The following is a 7,582-nucleotide window of genomic DNA, read 5'->3' on the forward strand; positions in this document are numbered from 1 at the left end:
TATACCACATATATTTATAATCCACGAAGTTATATATATAGGTCTCATTTTCAATTAGAATCCTTCGACAACGTAAGTATCGACTTGGTCGCAAAATCCAAGTCGTGCGCCAGTGTTTCAAAGCAAATTAGTACCGAAGCTGTGACTCAAACTTCTCAATGTGAAGGAAAGACTGAAAGTACTTGATTCTTAATGTGCGGTAAGAATATACAGAGGGGAACGTGTTTTTTAATTTACTTAATGTATGGTAAGAAGGTATTATTGGAAAAGCAGAACTTGTTTTGGGGGGTCCAAGACTCCAACGGAAACGCTCTTCTTGACCGACAGAACTTGTTTAGGAGACCTGCTTTGATCCACATAAATTATTTTCATTAAACTTCTCCTAGAGAAAAGAGAAAAGAGCCATTGACCGTGCTTTTCGTTTCTCTTCATTTTTCTCCAACCCGACTAACATTCATTCTTTCCCTCTGTTTTATATATACAATATGCATACCACATCCTATATATTCGTTTCAAACAAGTTTTTATAGCAGTAGTTGCCAAGGTTTCGATACCATGGGTTGGTCAGTTCTGTTCCTTCTATTGTCTTTGACATTTTCTCCCACGTTCTCATCTTCAAACTTGGATACCATTCATGAAGGCACATCCCTCTCAATTGAGAAATTGGAAGGCGTTCTGATATCACCTAATGGAGTTTTCTCTGCTGGCTTTTTTTCCGTGGGTGATAATGCCTATTGCTATGCCATTTGGTTCAATAAGCCATTCCGCAGCCAGAACCAGACCATAATCTGGATGGCAAACCGTGATCAGCCAGTTAATGGAAGGAGTTCCAAGCTCTCTCTCCTCAAAAATGGAAATCTTATCTTAACCGACGCTGGAAGGTCTACAGTTTGGGCAACAAACACTCAGTCACTCTCCTCAGTATACTTATCTCTCTACAACACCGGTAATCTTGTTCTACAAAACAGGGAAGGTGTTACTTTATGGGAAAGCTTTGATTTCCCAACAGACACTCTTCTTCCCCAACAACTACTTACAAGAAGCACAAGGCTCGTCTCCTCCAGAAGCCAGACAAACTATTCCTCTGGTTTTTACAAGTTCTATTTCGACAACGACAACATTCTTCGCCTTCTTCATGACGGTCTTGCGGTTTCTACCGTTTACTGGCCGAACCCGAAGTTCGTGAGCTGGGAAGCTGGAAGGTTCACGTACAACAGCAGTCGGATTGCGATGCTTGATATGTTCGGGAACTTCAGTTCTTCAGATGACTTTACTTTCATGGCAGCCGACTATGGACCGAAGCTTCACAGAAGACTGAGAATTGATTCTGATGGTGATGTTCGATTGTATAGTTGGGACGAGGAGGGGGAGAAGTGGGTTGTGTCCTGGCAAGCCATTCAGACACCTTGCATGATTTATGGTATTTGTGGGGCTAACAGTATTTGCAACTATATTGTTGGTTCTGATAGGAAATGCTCTTGCCTCCCAGGATTTAAAATGAAAAATCTCACGGATTGGTCCTACGGGTGCGAACCCGACTTTCATCTTTCTTTCAATAGAAATGAGTCTGGCTATCTGCTTTTACCCCATGTTCAATTCTTTGGTCATGATTATGGGTTCTTCCCTAATTACACGTTGGATCAATGTAAGAATTTATGTTTCCAACTGAGCAATTGCAAGGGGTTCCGATTCTCCTTCTCCAAGAAACGTGGTTCTTCAACCTGCTTCCCCAAGAAGTTGTTGTTGAATGGATATCGTTCCCCGAATTTCAAGGGTGACCTCTATTTGAGACTGCCTAAACGCAATCTCTTCTCCTTCGCAAATCTTGTACAAGATTTCACACTAGTTTGCTCAAGTAAAGGTACAGTGCAACAAGTCAGAACGTATTATAAAAGTCCTGCAAATGGGATAGTGAAATTCATGCTCTGGTTTGCATGTGGAGTAGGTGGATTTGAAATCATCTGTATCTTTTTTGTGTGGTGTCTATTGAGTAGAACCCAGCTAGGTTCAGGTGCAGACAAGCAAGGCTATCTTGTTGCTGTCACTGGGTTCAGAAGATTTACCTATGTTGAGCTCAAGAAGGCAACAAAAGGTTTTAAAGAGGAGATTGGAAGAGGTGCGGGAGGAATAGTATACAAAGGGGTATTGCTTGATAATCAAGCTGTAGCAATCAAGCATCTCAACGAACCTAACCAAGGAGAAGATGAATTTCTAGCAGAAGTAAGCATCATTGGAAGGATTAACCAAATGAACTTAATTCAAATGTGGGGGTATTGCGCAGATGGAAAGCACAGGCTTTTGGTGTACGAGTACATGGAATATGGTTCTTTGGCCCAAAACCTCTCATCTCAGGCACTTGACTGGAAGAAGAGGTTTGACATTGCCGCTGGCACAGCGAAAGGCCTAGCTTATCTGCATGAAGAATGCTTAGAGTGGGTTTTACATTGTGATGTAAAGCCTCAGAACATACTCCTAGACTCTAACTATCAACCAAAGGTGGCAGATTTTGGGCTCTCTAAGCTACAAAATAGAAACCTCTAGAATTCAAGCTTCTCAAGAATAAGAGGAACCCGAGGGTACATGGCTCCAGAGTGGGTTTTCAATCTTCCTATCACCTCCAAAGTGGATGTTTATAGCTATGGAATTGTTGTATTGGAGATCGTGACAGGAAAGGGACCAACAAGGGGTGTCCATGCTATAGACAATGGAAGGGTGGCAGAACCCAAAACGTTGGTTACTTGGGTGAGGGAAAAAAGGAATGGAATGGCTTCAATGGCTTCCTTGCTTGAAGAGATCGTTGACCCAGTACTAGAAAGCAATTATGAATTGGGTAAGATGGAAACTCTAGTAACAGTTGCTCTCCAGTGCGTAGAGGAAGACAGAGATAGAAGACCCAGCATGAGCCAAGTAGCTGAGATGCTTTTAATCCAACAAAATGATGGTCACAGTGATCATGGTGTTAATCTCTGATTGGAAATTGTACTGATTTTCTTAAGAGATCGATGGTCATTTTTGCAAATCCTTAGTCACGAAAAGTGTTCCTAAGTCATGTTTTATCGAGCATGGCGTCTCATCTTTTGGCTGTCTTAAGTGTTCCTAAAAGTGTGCTTATGATGTTGAATAGACTTTTGAGCTCCTTTTTTTGGGGTGAGTCTGATGGTAAAAGCAAGAGAAAATGGGTTGCTTGGAATAATATTTGTAGGCCTATTGAGGAAGGAGGCTTAGGTATCCGGGCTTTTGGGAACATTCAGAAGGCTCTTCATTCGAAACTTGCTTGGCGTCTGATTACTAGCCAGTCTTTATGGACAGATTTCTTTAGGGGGAAGTATGTTAAGGGTAATCATCTATCTTTGTTGACGCCTAATTAGGGTATGCACTTCTGGAAATCTATTGTTAAAAGTATTCCTGATGTTCTTAATAATTCTAAGTGGCTCGTTCGTGATGATAGTATTTCTTTCTGGCATGACAATTGGATGGAGGGTGGTCCTCTCAGTAGGTCTTATCCTGTTATTGAGCAGCCTTTATTGAAAATTACTGAGTGTCGTCTCGACAATGGGTGGGATGTTCCCCTTCTGGAAAGGCTTGTGGGCCCCCAAAAAGCTTCTAATTTGTGTAATTTTTTTGCTAGGAGGAAGGTCAAGATGTCTTAATCTGGTTAAGTGACACGGTTGGTAATTTTACTACTAAAAGTGCCTGGAATTACATCCGTGTCAGGGCGCCTCCTTTACCTTGGGTTGATTGGATTTGGCACAAGAATCTTCCTAAGAAAATTTCTATTATGATGTGGAAAGCTAATCATAACTGCTTGAGTGCTGATGAGAAAATTAAATTTGTTGGTATCCCCTTGGTTTCTAAATGTCATTGCTGTTCTGGGGGTCAAGTTGAGTATTTGAATCATGTGCTTTGTAATGGTGATTTTGCTTGTCAGATTTGGCGTCTGGCTGCGATTCAGTTAGGTGTTCATATGGGCGTGTTTCAAACTTAGCAGGAGCAAATAATTTTTTGGTTTCGTCGCGCGAATAAGTCTTCCCAGGTTAGAACTATATTTGGTCTTCTCCCGTCCATAGTTTCTTGGAAACTCTGGGACTGGCGTTGTAAAGCTAGGTATGAAGGTAAGGTATCTAATGTGGAGTCGGTTTGGCATGTTATCATTTTTTGGCTTCGCAGGATTATGCAACTGATTATGAAAGTTTCTAAGCTTTCTAATCAGGATGTAGCTATCTTAAATAGATTGGAGATCCCGATTTTAGCCCCTAAACCTAAGCAGGTGCGTGTGGTTAGATGGTCTAGACCTCAAGATGGTTGGGTGAAACTGAATACAGATGGTAGTAGTTTAGGTAATCCTGGGATGGCTGGCGCAGGAGGTGTTCTTCGTGACCATAATGGTAAGGTTCGCATGGCGTATTCTGTGTCTTTGGGTCAGGGTTCTAATAATTTTGCAGAAATGCACAATGTGTTGGAGGGGATCCGTAGATGCTATCATCTTGGGTTTTTTCGTGTTGAGATTGAGACAGATTCTCAGTTGCTTGTCAATTGGATTATTAAAGGGACTTGCAATATCTGGTATCTTGAGGATTTTTGGGATGAATTACATGACTATCTTCAATGCATGGATTATCGTATTCGCCATATTTTTCGTGAAGGTAATGTTGTGGCTGATCTTCTGGCTAAGAAGGGTGCTGGAGGTTTAAACCAAGATTGGGGGGATGAAAGTGATATGCCGACCCCGTTAAGAGGGATTCTTCGTACGGACAGGATTGGGCTTCCTTATCTTCGCATCTCATAGGTTTGTCCTTGGTAATTTTGACTTTCTATGGTTTCTTTTATTCTTTGTCTATTACTATTTGTTTGTGTGCTCTTTCTTGCAGGTTTGGTTGTTTCTAGGTTTGTTTCTGTTTTGTGTTATTGTAATTTGCACTATAGTGTTTCTTGTTTTGGTTGGTCTGTTTGGGTCTTTTGATACCTAGGTTTTGTTATGATTATTTGTATCCAACACGTGTCTGTTTGTAACCACGGTTTTCTTCCACCGCAAGTGAGTGCTATCAATAAAACTGGGGTACCGTCCTCTTTCTAAAAAAAAAAAAAAAAAGAATAAACCATTTTTCTTGTAGTGGTGGACTTGTAGGTGTAATATCTTGTATTTTAGTGTATTTTTAATTGAATGATTATTTGTTATTAATTTAAAAATTGATTCTTTTGTTTTAATTTGTCAGATTTTAATGGGTTTATTTTTATGATTTTTAATTTGTGAAAATTAAATTTGATATATTTCCCTAATATTAATAATTGTCATGCATTTAAATTTCTCTTTATTTTAAATTAGTTTATTGTTGGATTTAATTATTTTATTTTCATTTAATCACTACGTTTAAATTATTTTATTTAACTTGCTGTTTTGAAATCTTTTTCATTGGATCATTTTTGTGACCCAAGATGTGAATTTTGGATTTATTTCCCTCACTTTATTTTCTTTTTCTCTTTTTATTTTATTCCTCTTTTCTTTCCCCCCATTTCTTTCCTCCTCTCTCTCTCCTCTCTCCCACGCGCGCACAGCCCTCCTCGCGTCCGTGCGTCGTTCTCCACCCAACCGCCGCCGCACGTCGCCGTGATCGACACCACCCCTCCCACTGCCTTCCCCACCGGCTGGTGACATCCACCCTTCCCACACTCAACGCGAACCCGCGGCACCTCTTGTGTTCGCGCGCCGCTGTCGCGCCACCTCCGGCCACCATTTTTTCACCACTTCATCCTCGACCTCCTAGCAACCCAATGCATCCAATCCCAGCTCCGATCCGCCACAGGTGAAGCCCCACCAACTCCATTTCCGTTTTGAGCTTTTTGCACTGCAACCGCCACCCACACCGTTTCTCACGGCCAACTACTACCACCATTAGCTTCACCGACATCCCTAAGCCCTTTCCTAATAATCTCGGGTCTTCGTTTGTACCAGTTCAAAGGTAGATTTTTGAGACCCACGGCCACAGTGCCTTTTACATTATTCCGTTGCTATGCCGCCACTTCTAGCACCTCTGTGATCTTTCAAAAATTATATTATAGCATTGTTAGTATTTTTCCAAAAAATTTTTGATATTTAAATGTATTTCTGTGTTAACTCATATTTACTGTGAATTGGTTGGTTGTGCCGGACTGAGTCCGAGATGTAAGGGGGTCGGTTGGATTGGATGATGGAGTTGTTTATGTGATTGGTTTATGCTATGAGATTTGTTGGCTGTTTCGGGTTTAAATATTGGTGTTTTGAGTTTGACATTGGTTATGGTGGATATTGGTGATTTTAGGAAGTGATGATATATTTTGGGATTATGAAAGTTTTAAGTTTTGAGAAATTAAAATATGTTATTTTAGAAGTTTAGGCCAAAATATCGAAATCCGTGGTTAATAGAAAACTTACGGAAATTACGTGATTTTTTTTATAGGTGATAATTTATAGTCGACTCGATATTTTTGAGGAAAATTCTGAAAAACTAAGAAGTTCAGGTAAGCGGGGTTCCTATGCTACACTTTGCATAAAAGTAAAATGATCTAAGGTTCATTTTGGAAAATATGCATGTTTTGTTATGAAAAGAAAATTTTAGAAACGACCTCAGTTATTTGTTCTGCATTACTCATAAAATTTTGTATAAAAAGGAAATATTTTCTGTCATGACTGGTGTAAACATGAGTTTATTTTGACATTTTGTCTCCGGACTATGCAAAAGAGAGTGAATATGAAATTTTGTGCATAAATTATATTTTTGTGATCTAATTTTGTTCTGTTTTGAAAATGTTATGTACTTTGATATGATAAGACGTGATTTTTGAAACCTCTAGCATGACATTCTATTTCTGTTCTGACCTTACCACAGGTGTAAAATTGTGGCCTTTGTATGGGTTGGTACTAACGTTTATGTTTCTAGTGCACCCACTTTAGAAATAAAGTGGTTTTCTGCGTGGTTTTTCCTATGTGCACTTTCGGGGCTCCGAGAATGATAAGGGGAATATTCACATTTTGTTTCTGCTCGGTTGGCCGCCGAGGTTTGCACAACCCTACCACGGGGGTTAAACATGGAATTATGTTCTGATATGACATTTCAGTTATACTGTGCCAAGGGAATTTTGAATAAGAATACTGTGAACTTTCGCTCTGTTATTTTTGAAAACATGTTATGACTCTGCATTCTGAAAATAAAAAGTGTTTTGTTCTGCATTCTGAAATCTGTAAATGCTCATGTTTACATACTAGTATATGTTATTTACTTACTGAGTTGTTGATAACTCACCCTCTCTTATCTCCAATATTTTCAGAGGATTTTTGGATATTTCAGCTGGAGATCAAGACTATGAAGAATTGAGTGAGATGACTTAAGAATAGTGGATTAAGAATAGAAAGCCTTAGATGAATATTGGTGATTTTTTATAATTATATTGTTGAAATGTGAGTTTAAGTGACATGTAGAGAAGTTGATAATTTTGGGTGTTACTGTATTAAATATTTTATATACGAATATGTATGGTTAATTAAATTTGAAGTGTTTACGTTGGATTTGGAACTTTTGGAAAAGTATTAGCAATGTTGGAGTTGATT

General features: G+C 39.4%; 1 pseudogene; it reads left to right on the forward strand.

Moving 5' to 3' along the window:
- The first annotated feature begins 551 nt into the window (after positions 1 to 551).
- On the forward strand, positions 552 to 2,970 carry LOC108984954 (annotated as a pseudogene).
- The last annotated feature ends 4,612 nt before the right edge of the window (positions 2,971 to 7,582 follow it).

The sequence above is a fragment of the Juglans regia genome, chromosome 6, assembly GCF_001411555.2.
Source record: "Juglans regia cultivar Chandler chromosome 6, Walnut 2.0, whole genome shotgun sequence".
In the NCBI taxonomy this organism is placed as follows: domain Eukaryota; kingdom Viridiplantae; phylum Streptophyta; class Magnoliopsida; order Fagales; family Juglandaceae; genus Juglans; species Juglans regia.